Here is a 12265-nt window from a genome sequence, read left to right as displayed (position 1 = left end):
AATGTGGTCTGGGGCCAGGAACTGCTTCAGTTCCCAAGATACCCTTGGGCCAACCACAGGCTCCTCCATGTTCCCAATGTGCCTTTCATTTACACCATTCTTGTCTCTCAGAGTCCTGTGTTCTGCTAATTAATTTCAGAAATGTGTTAATGTTTATTATGGTGAAGTAAAATGTATATCTGTGTACAGTAAAAAATTCAAATGCTACAGAAAAACATAAAAGATAAAAAAAAAAAAAAGTTTTCCTTCCTTCTCCTGACAGCCCTTTCCACAGAGGAAAATCGCTGCTAATGGTTTTATCTGTACGTTTCAAGAAAACTGTCCTAAGTGTATAATCAGGTCTGTATTTAATAAAGACCTTCTGCCATATGTCATAACACAAGGTGTGAACAATGTTATGAGAACTTGAGGTATAATAACCATGGGGCAATAATTTATTTTTGTGTTATTGTTATTTTCAAACTACAACTAATTAATGACAATAGCTAAGGCTTACTAGCAATTCCTTTGGATGGATGGCACTCTATAAACTTTTTTATATATAATAATTAATCTTCACAATAGCCTTTTAAAGTAGATATTAGAGTTTTACAGATAAGATCGGTAAGACCTTAGAGAAAATAAATCTCTTAAACTCTTCTAGCACTGAGGCGTAAAGCCAAGAAACACACCTGGTAGGTGTGACCTCCATCTTGAATTGTTTTTATTTTTATTTTTAAGTATATTTTATTGATTATGTTCTTATAGTAGTCCCAATTTTTTCCCCTTTACTCCCCCCTCTGCCCAGTACCCACTTTCCCCCCCGGCAGTCCCAATCCCCTTAGTTCATGTCCATGGGTCATGCATATAAGTTCTTTGGCTTCACACTTTCCTATATTATTATTAACTTCCCCCTTTCTATTTTGTACCAACCAATTATGCTTCTTAATCCCTGCACCATTTCCCCATTTCTCCCCCTTCTATCTCCCAGGTGATAACCATCCAGAAGACCCCCATACATATGATTCTGTTCCTATTCTGGTTTGCATAGTTGGATTTCGTTTTTATTTTTTAGATTCAGCTGTTGTTAGTTGTGAGTTTGTTGTCATTTTAATGTTCATAGTTTTGATATTCTTTTCCTTAAATAAGTCCCTTTAACATTTCATATAATAATGGCTTTGTTATGATGAACTCCTTTAGCTTTACCGGTTGTGGGAAGCACTTTATCTGCCTTTCTATTCTAAAGTGATTTTCTTTTCTGAACTCCAAATCTAGACATGAAACCTCACAACTGGTTTAATTGCCTGATTTGTGAGTATATTCACACAGAAGGTTTACAGTAGGAAAGAAATTCAGTTACTGTTGGTTATACAACAAATAGTGAGCTCATCTGAAAAGGGAACTATTCTAGGCAATCCAGAATTTTATCTGTACCTAAAGCAGAAGAGGGAAATGAGTGATGTGATAGCACGCAGTCTTCCCCTAAGGGTGGTCCTAGGAAGAATTCTAAACTAGTGAACACGGCTGAGCAGACAGTAGGTACCCTGGGCAGTCTGCAAAGCAGCTGAGTGCCAGTGGCAGAGCCCCTTCTGCACCCTGACAAGTGGACCTTGCATCTTACCGAAAGGCAAGGAAGAGGGACTGGGTGACATGGATGCCAACCCCTATTATCTTTTATTTTTCAATCACCAGACTCCTGAGACTAAATAAAATACAGTCATAGTTTGGATCCCTAAAAGGAGGGGAATAACTGCTACTTATGAGTGTCACTATTTCTAATTTGATCACTATAAAGGCAAGGGAAATAGCTAGAGAAATTGATTTACAAACTGTCTAGCTGGGTCCAGGTATTTGTTGTTATTAATTATGAAGAAAACAAGAATCTTAATAACCTTGCTACATTATAGTCTTATGGATGTTTTAGTTTTTAATATGTTTAAGGAAAACTGACAGAAAAGTGTGAGACAAATCACATTTAAGAATGCTGCTAAGCACACATATTTTATTTCATTCCTGAATGTGGTCAGATATAAATAGCAGCACAGATATTTAAGAGCTATTCTCATGGGGGAAAAAAAGTAATTAATTGGTGTTATACACAAAGGACTTCTCTATTTTGGGGGGGCGCGGGGGTGCGGGGGTAACCAACATAGCTTTAATTACAAGTAATTGTTCTTGAAATCAGGCTACTCATAAGTTCTGCATCTTAGACAGTGATTACGCATCAATACACTAATCTATCACTTTCATTATTTTAGTCATTTGGGTGTGTAAATTTGTATTTCATTCAGACAACAAACTAGGCAGTTTCCAGTTACTTTCTATCAAAGTATGCCTTTTTAAGGCACAATTTGTATGATTCAGGTTTCATTCATTCCTTTTACTTAAAAAAATAATAGTACATTGTTCTATTTTGCTGATTACTAGGTAAATACAATGGCATCAGATGTACAAGGAGCTGGGTTTGTTACCAGAAAACTGAGAATTTTACTAGGTGTCCCTACAGAACTGTATTTGCTATCATGTTATAATGAGTTGAAGCTTTCAGAAATTCCCCTCCAGAAATCTTTTAGTAGATTAATAGGAGTGTATTCCTGACTTCATTCAGAATTTGTACCTTTCTTTCCTTCCAGATTAGACTCTAGAACTGTTTCCTGGATCATTAAAACCTAGTACATGATTTACTGGACCATTGTATATCTAAGTAAATTTCAAAAATCAAAATCGAAAGCCTTCCCAGGATATCTGATGGGAGCACATCAGCTCCCCCTTGTCCCTGTGGATGATTGCATTTTCTTTTCTGATATCTTATCCATGCATGCAGAAATTCTTTATTTCCTGAATAAAGTGAGTTTTCTTGAATATAAGACAAATGTAATGCCCTTTGTTTTTCTAACTTTGTGTGTGTGTTAGTCCAATTCCTAGAGAGTTTAAATTAAAAAATAAAGTTAAAAATTCTGTCTATACTTGCAAAAAATAAAACAATCGAGTGATATCTTTGGAAAACATTGGTCAAATAACCCTCATATACCATGGCACACACACACAAAAATGCTTCAATTAAATGAGACTACATTATCTGATGGCAAACCATACTGCTACCCATTTCAAAACCTTTTAAAATTAGAAACATTGAATAAAGTTAAAATTTAAAACTGCTACTTTTCATTATTTTTTTTATTAGGCTTTCTTATTAAATGTGCACACTATGAAATTGAACTAGTCAGAATTAGAGCAGTTTGCTGATATGTTCTTTTCTATCTCTTATTGAAAAAGATAAAGTTTTTATTGAAGTTATGAGAATTTCATGTAAAAAAAAAAAAAATTAGGTCTGGCCGATGTGGCTCAGTGGATGGAGCACTGGAACTGTGAACCAAAAGGTCGCTGGTTCAATTCCCATTCAGGATACATGCCTGGGTTGCGAGCCAGGTCCCTGGTTGGGGGTGTCTAAGAGGCAACCAATCACTGTATTTTTCACACACTGATATTTTCCTCCTTCTCTTTCTCCCTCCCTTCCCCTCTCTCTAAAAATAAATAAAGAAAATCTTTACCAAAAAAAAATAAATAAATAACAATTACAAAAACTATGAGTAATTTGACAATATTTATTGAATGACTTCTGCGACTAGAGATGTTCAATGAGACCAAGACCCATGATAAAAAACATAACAAAGGTGATGATGATGATAAAGGACATATTCTTGTCCTCCTTGAGGCATTCACAATCTACAGATTAAATTCTGTACATGTGTGCCATACATACACACACACTCATACACACCTCTTGTTCCATATAATAGATGAATATGGTAAAAACTGAAGAACTAAATATTAAGAACCAAGAAGACCTCTGAAAATGGAAGGACTAGGTTACCAAATAAGTTTATTTGGAGAGCTTCTAGAAATACAGTGAAATGAATAACAGAGCTTATCATCAGATAAAGTAGCCTTAAGTTTGATTAAACAATTTTTATTTCATATGGATTATTTAACCAATGCTTACCAGTACTTTACTATAGTTTTTACTTAAATGAAACCTTAAAAGGTTGATTTTGGAAGAGGTAAAATGTTACAGGTTGGAGAGATTCCAGGCTACTGAGAGACACAAGATAATGTTTCTAGGCCAAAATGAGCAAATCAAGAACAAAAAGAATCTGAGGTTGTTGAAAATACAGTATCTTGGTGTTACAAGGTAGGTCAGGTAATAATACAATGGACAAAGAGGAAATGTGTCCTTTAGCATTTGTCATGCAGAACAAATAAATGTTGAGGAGCTGAAAGTAACTGTCATACCAAAAGTCGATGAAGATGATCCAGCCTGCATATAAAACTCAAATACTTCCAGGGAAATGAGAGTTACTACTTTTCCCATATAGTGAAAGGTCTTAACCTACTAGAGCAGCGGCTCTCAACCTGTGGGTCATGACCCCTTTGGGGGTCGAATGACCCTTTCACAGGGGTCGCCTAAGACCATTGGAAAACACATATATAATTACATATCGTTTTTGTGATTAAACACTATGCTTTAATTATGTTCAATTTGTAACAGTGAAAATACATCCTGCATATCATATATTTACATTACGATTCATAACAGTAGCAAAATTACAGTTATGAAGTAGCAACGAAAATAATTTTATGGTTGGGGGTCACCACAACATGAGGAACTGTATTAAAGGGTCGCGACATTAGGAAGGTTGAGAACCACTGTACTAGAGGAACAGGGCAGCATGGCAATGAGTCTTTCCTGGAAGGAGGAGTGGAAGTGCACACTCTCCATGGATTTCTGGAGGAAGCTGTGTGGGGAGCTGTGGTGTTGTAAAAGGGATGTTGGTTTTCTGAGAAGGCTTTTTGTTTCTGTCATTCCATAAATAGAGGCTGCTTTGAGTGATACCTGCAAAAGTCTTTTTTTTTTTTTGATTTAATGTGTTTTATTGATTAAAATATTACATTTGTGCCAATTTCCCTCCCCTCTGCTCCCCTCCACCCGGTGGCCCCCCTCCCTCCAGTTGTCCCCCCCTTTTAGATTATGTCCATTAGTTGTGCATACAGTTCCTCCCAACCTCTCTCCGTCTATTCCATTCCCTCCTACCATGATCCCCAATTCCTATATCATCTCCCTCCCTCTCCCCACTCCCCCTCCCTGTTGACCTCCCCCCAATATGCTTCCCGTACCCACAGTTCCTTTTCCACTCTCGTTGCCTGTTTAGTTTGCCTTTGTTTCATCTCCCTAGCTTCTGTTTTTTAAACCAGTCCCTTTAACATCTCATATAACAGTGGTTTGGATCTAATGAACTCTTTCAGTTTTATTTTGTCCTGGAAACACTTTCTCTGTCCTTCTATTCTGAATGACAATTTCGCTGGATAGAGTATTCGTGGTTGTAGGTTTTGGATTTTCATTACTTTGAATATTTCTTGCCAGTCCCTTCTTGCCTGTAGGGTCTCCCTTGAGAAGTCAGCTGATAGTCTAATTGGGACCCCTTTGTACATAATTCTTTTCTTCTCTCTTGCTGCTTTTAAGATTCTCTCTTTATCTTTAATTTTTGACATTTTGATTATAATGTGTCTTGGAGTGGTTCTCCCTGGGTCCAGTCTCTTGGGAACTCTCCTTGCTTCCTGGACCTGCAAGTCTATTCCCTTCCCCAAGTCTGGGAAGTTCTCCTTTATTATATTTTCACTCAATTTTTCAAGTTCTAGTTCATCTTCCTCACTCTCTGGCAAACCAATGATTCTTATGTTGGGCCTTTTATAGCTGTCCCAGAGGTTTCCGATCCTCTCATCATTGCTTCCCATTTCCTCTCCCTGCATTGGTTGACTGCTTGTTCCTTCTCCATATTCCAGTTTGTTGAAATGAACTCTGGATTTTTTTTCCTCACCATCTGTCTCGTATGTGGTTTTGTTCCTTTCGTTATGAGTGTTTTTCGCTTCTTTCTCATCTTTTTCCAGATCTTTTGTGAATTCTGTAAGCCACCTGATAACAATGGCCCAGAACTGAGCATCTGACAGGTTTCTTATCTGTTCATCTGTCAGGTTCTCTATCTGTTGCCTGGTGAGCTGTGCCACCGGGATTTCTATAGTTGTCTGCCTCATTTTGACAGATGCGTTTTGTTTTCTTGGGCCGGCTGTAAGGGGCAGTGCCTGTGTACGCATCACAAATCAGCGACCGGCCGGCGCCTGCCTGTCCGCGACCTATTTCGCAGCCCTGTGGTGCTTTCTTTGGGGGCGGGGGTCCAAGATGGATTCACACAGTTATTTAGCTAGGAGACCGGGATCCGTCCTCCCGCCCCCCTGGGCCTCACTGTTCAAGGCGATACGGTGGCTGCTCTCCCCAGCGCTGGGGTCACGCACTGCCAGGGGCTTGACTGCAGCCGGAATTTTTCGCCGCCCCACCGCTATCCCAGGTGCGACCGCAAACAGCACTGCCCTCTTTAACTCTTACCTGCCCAAATGGCACCGCTGGTTTATACCTTCATATGTTGGGCTTCTGTGTAGTTTTATTTTCTGGAATTTCTAGTTATCCTTTGTTTTGAAGTAGTTGTATTCCTCTCTAGTTGTAGAGGGAGACCTAGCGTGTCCGTCTAAGCCTCCATCTTGGCCAGAAGTCCGATACCTGCAAAAGTCTTATCATGAATCAAGCTGAGTCATTCGGTAAGAGTTTAACTGTCATGTGTCATTTCTGGGCCTGTTAATGGCCATCTATTTTCAGCTTCCTTATCAACCATCCAATAATAGATTGATTTTTCCTGAGCAATGGGGACATCACATCCCCAAGCAGAAATACAAAGACTTTATTGTCTTCACCTTCAAGAATTTACTGTCTTCTTAGAAAGATGACACACACACATCCATAAACAGATGATAAAGCTATTGTTTAGGCAAGAAATCATTTCACAAGAGCAACAGAGGAGTTCTCAGAAAAAGGAAAGCTTTGTTCAGGTGAGAATGTCCAGGGCACTTGTGATAGTACTAGGTGCACAGCTTCAAAGTGAATGTTGTGGGGGAGTAGGAGTTCAGGAGAAGGGAAGGAGTCATCTGTGACCCAAGTGTGCTGGCTTCACTGTCCTCCACACATCCTTGTTTGTTTTGGTGTGGGTTGCCTGAGCGGAACTGGCTAGGCAGCCATTTCCACTGCTCAGCCTGGCGAGGCTCGGGTGACCAGAGCCTTCCTTTACCTTCTTGCCCACTTCTTCTGCTAAAATCACAATCCACCCCAGTCAAATAACGTTCACAGAGAGAAGCGGAGAGACAGGCCAAGATCAAATTTTTCTAATAATCTCAATCTTCCTTTTCTATAAGCTAATTTGCAAATAAGCCTAACTTCAAAGATTGCACTAGATCAGCCTTGGCTATATATAGGGGTAGGGAATCATTTGTGGTATTATTATTTTTTAATTAATCTTATTTTTTATCTTACCAACAACATCTGGACAATCTTTCAATTTTTGTCTGGTGATAATGAAATCATTTAAAAATGTACCAGAACCCTTTTTGCTTCTCTGTGTGCCATTTGGAACATATGTGAATAAATTGAACATCACTGGCTCATTGGTTTTCTTTCTTTTCTCTCTCCCCTTGTTTTTAAAACCCATGTTTGAATTTGGTCACTAAAGAGCTAGGCATCTGAGTTGGGTATGACATTGGGAGGTATGCCTTCACAGTCTCTGTGTGGCCTTCATGCAGATAGCAAGCCACAATCTACCTAGCACATCTCTGTGGCTTAAGTGACCTAGTGTCTGGGGCCTTTCTTTGTTGAGAATTTTCTTTACTTTCCAAGTTGATTTCAGAGCAGTAATACCCACTCCAGCTTGGGCATTTCACAAAGAGCTCACAGATGACCATGGAAACTCAGCTATGCTGTTGGAACTAGTAGCTAAAATCTCTTAGAGCACTTGACATACATCAAAGAACATCTTTCGCTTACATGGAAATCATGTTGCCAGCCTCTTCCAGCAATGGAGCCCATGTTGAGCAAGAAGGAAGCAACCCTGGTTCATCCCAAGAGAGGCCACCTGAACAAGATGGAAAAGACTGTTCCAGAAGGAGCTTGCTCCAGAGCATAAAAGGTTCAGCCTCCAGCTTATCATTCAAAAAAGTTTTTAAAGCTCTTTTAAGGAAACAATCTAAACCCAGCTGCACTTATCGATCTGTGATTTGATTTTGCTTTGTTAGGAAGGATTTGTAATCTGTCTTTAAATGTTTTTTGTTCCTGGCCTTCAATGATAGCAAGTTCTGCCTGAGGCTACTCCTCAAAACTCTCAGAAGCTTTCAAGTCTACGGGAATACCTAGAATAATTTTAATCTGAATCCCTCCCCATCCCTTTCACTCAGTGCACAGAAGGAAATGTTATGAGAGTGTAAGGATTTTTCATCAGATTCTGCCAAACCTACAATTTATAAGAAGGAGTCATTTGTCTGTAAAAGGGAGAACAAGCAAGCAAACTCTATTTACAAAGTCAGAGTCAAGTAGATTTCATTTTCTCAAGTACATTCAGTTAGTCTCAAAACTTACACAACTCCCCAAGCCTTGTCTCTGCCTAGTGCCTGTTGCCATTAAAAAATAAATTCAAAAAAGTATGGATCAGAGCAGCACATACTTTTTTTTATTTACAGATTTTAAAGGTTGTCTTTGTGCCTTTGTTAGCACTGTGAACTATTAATTTTATGTTCTCTAAACTACCACAAAATAGCAGTTTTTCTATTACTATAGTATGAGCTAAAGAACATAAAAGTGTGGTCTTAATTTAACTAATCACTTCTGATATTTCCTAAGCTTATAAAAAACCCAAACACTTACACATGTCTGTTCTTTGATATTTTAATGAAATGCAAACACGTGTTATTTTTTATAATATAGCATATGCTTACACATGTATTATCCTTATAAGTTTATTTAGCAAGAAACCAAACATGTGAGAAAAACAGACTTTTTAAGTGGCATTTTAATTGTCTTTCATGCATGTTCTACAGATCATTACTGAGTGTTTCCAGGTCCTGCACAGAATGACTTTACACCAAAGAAGAGGGAAACATATCTTCATTGTTTATAAAAATGACAGCTTCTAATGGACCATATTAGCTTTAACACAAACTATTAAATCCTCTTCATTAAATTTTTCTGTATTCTGTTTCAGCATCTCGTTAGCAGGGAAGTAGGTGCAAATGGCTAAGGAAATGTGAGCACACATTGAGACGATTACAGATCATGGTTATTAGATAAGCCTCGGGAGGATGTTTTTCTTGGGCTGCTCACAGCATTTTGAAAGAGCTGTGTTCCAGGTCTGAGGTCCCATGTTTCTTCCTCTTAAACGATGAGCAGCTGTAGCACATGACCTACTTCTGTAGGCCCTGTAATGATTTCCTTCCTTTGGAGGCTTCAGGAGTCCTCCTTCTGCCCTGTGAAAAAAGGGACAAATATTTTAATCCAAGCAAAATGCTGAAGCAGGTTTTGTTGGTTTCAGGGAAGAAACTCAATACAGCTCCAGCGCTGAGTGTAGGCCTCAAATTGGAACCATCTGGGCTGCACCAGGGCGCAGAGACCTTTGTGAAAAGCAGGAACAGTCTTGCCTAAGGCTGTAGGCCATACACCTGCAGAGATGGAGGATGGCTTGGCAGGCCGGCTGGGCTTTCCCAAGAATCGGAGCCATTTGCATGGCAGAGAAGCCTGCACTGCTGGGCACTGGTGGTTTGGAATATCAGGTAACAAAAGGTGTCAACTAATTGCTCAGGTGACAATGCATTAAGTAAATAGTCCTCATAGTTGACATAAATCAGACAAAAACACATATATCCTAACTTTATTTCTGTGGCCAATGGGAGAAAGTCTTCAGGAAACTATAAGTTGATATACACAGTATTTTTAGAGTTATCCTTAAAGCTAGAGGGGGGAAAAGTTATTGAAAAAGCAATACATGTATATCTGACATGCTCTGTATCCTTTTTACTTTTCTGTTTACATGCTGTTATTATTGTTGGCTAATTGTACTTTCCAAGTCAGTGAAAGCACTTTTCAAGTGTGCTCTAATATCTAAACATAGAAGACATAGGTCAGCTTCTGGGGGCTTAATTTAAATGATGTATTTAGGTGAAGTTTGTATTACAAACTTTTCATGGGTGAGGGATGAGAGTATTAATCCATTTTCAAACAAAAAGAACTAAGATCTTTGCTTTGTCAAAAACCAGAAATCGTATCACTTAATTTTAAAACCAGTTCATAATATACTTTCTGGAAAGAAAATGGGACCTGAAGAATGTATTGAAATTTACACAACTTGTCTATTTAATAAACATATTTTCCAAATATTGCTGATGACAAATATGTTATCTTTAAACTGGGTTTTAAGTTATTTATTATAGTGAGAAGCACAATTATTACAAAGTGACCATTATCGAATACTATTATAATATAACCAAGTATGACATCCCGGAATGGGAGACCCACAACACCCTCAGCACAGAGGTCAGAGGGCGATACAGTAAGAACTCATAAGGCACTGAAAAAGTTGGTGATCAGAGAAAATATAGAAGAGGCTATTGAAGTTCTGAGTTTAGTTAAATTCTTAGAAGTGTAAATTTATTGGGCTTTCTCTACCTAATCATTTTAAATAAGCCAATGGGCCTCACATTTTTGCTTATCGTAATTAAATTTATTGATTGAACGAAATCATACAGTCAACATGTAAATCACATGAAGTAAAATTTTTGTATATTTTTAAAAATAAGAATTGTGAGCTCAAAAACATGTTTTAATCTCTAAAGGGAAAATAAGAATTTAGAAATAATATTTGAATGGCAAGGCTCACAGAACACCCCTTGTTTTTTCACAAAGTTCTGAGAATATAAAGGATGTATATGGTGAGTTTCCAAGCACACTACAAAGGGCAGATGGCTGTGCGTGCTCAGCCCTAAAGCATTCTCACACGCACAGTGCTTCCCAGGCTGACTGGGAGGGCTGCAGGACAGTCGTGTGCATTGAATTCACTGTTTTTTGCCCTGTTCCAAATTTATATGCATGAATCTAAATTTTTAAGCATATCTTTGTTCTCTTTCCTCTTGAAGAGGCTTCACACTCCTGCCTACGCACCCAGCTGCACCCAGATATACCTCCCTCCTTCCTACCCCAAAGGCCTGCACCGCTGTTCAGCCATGGGGTGAGACTTAATGGAGCTGAGAACACTTCCTATCAAGCTTCCTGTGGAAAGCCAGTCAGCTGAGACTGGGAAAGGCCCAGTGGAAATCAGATGGGGTGCCCTGCATGGGGGCAGCTGGTTTTTTCAGGCTGTTACCTTGATACCTTTGATATGGGCTTGGGTTTCTCTAGAAAACACTGCCACTGTCTTATTCATGAAGCTCTGAGAGGATGTCCAGACCAAGTGTCTGGGCCCAGCGGATCCAGCAATTCCTGTGAGTTGTGAATGTTTGAAAAGTATCAACCCCTGGACTCAGAAAGTTAAGAAATTTTGCAGTGCGTCTTCATTAGTATTTTTTAATACAAGGTTTGACATCTTCAACTCAGTCCCTAAGTTAAAGCAACAATTATAACAATCATAAGACAACAAAGGCAATGTTCTTATAATTTTATTTGAAAAGCACCATTCTCCACAAACAGGAACTAATTGATATAAATATATTACATATACATACCTATATATATTTGAGAGAAAATCCCAACTCCTTCTCAGGAAAGGTGGCACTTGGGAGTGGGCACTGAAGACTTATTTATGAGCTGGGAAAGAAATTTTATTTAATATTTGTTTTTTGTTTTTGTTTTTTTTGGCCCAAATGGTCAGGAGGTGATGAAGACTGACTGCCCAGCCCTTTGCTGCCAAATCTAAACTGTCTGAAAACTGACAGAAATGCTTGATTGAAACTAGAATAAAAATCTCCAGTTGCTTTCAGCAAACCACAGCACAAGGGTGGGAAAAACAGTGCCAGGTCGCAGTTTAAGTATAGTTACTTGGCGCCTGCTGAAAGTACTGCTCCCTTCCTGTTTAATAATTAATTCGCCTTTAGAGCCCCAAGGATCCGGACTCAGCATCAGCTTCACAAAGCAGTACAGAAACAAAATGCTTCCAGAACTGGAGGGGGTACACAGGAAGAAAGATTCTAACATTTCAAGAAATATCACCACATGGGGCCGGTGAGCAAGGGCTGAGGTTTGGAGGTGGAAAGAACCAGGGTGGAGAAATTCAAAATAAAATAAATACACATAAAAGCAAGGTTATTCCTGGCCACTGGCACCAGGACGGAGCAACACAGTGAGCCAGGAGTCATTCATTTGGGAAGCAGG

This window comes from Furipterus horrens, unplaced genomic scaffold (genome assembly GCF_987537825.1).
Source record: "Furipterus horrens unplaced genomic scaffold, mFurHor1.1.pri manual_scaffold_6, whole genome shotgun sequence".
NCBI lineage: Eukaryota > Metazoa > Chordata > Mammalia > Chiroptera > Furipteridae > Furipterus > Furipterus horrens.
Note: the sequence above shows the minus strand (reverse complement) of the source record.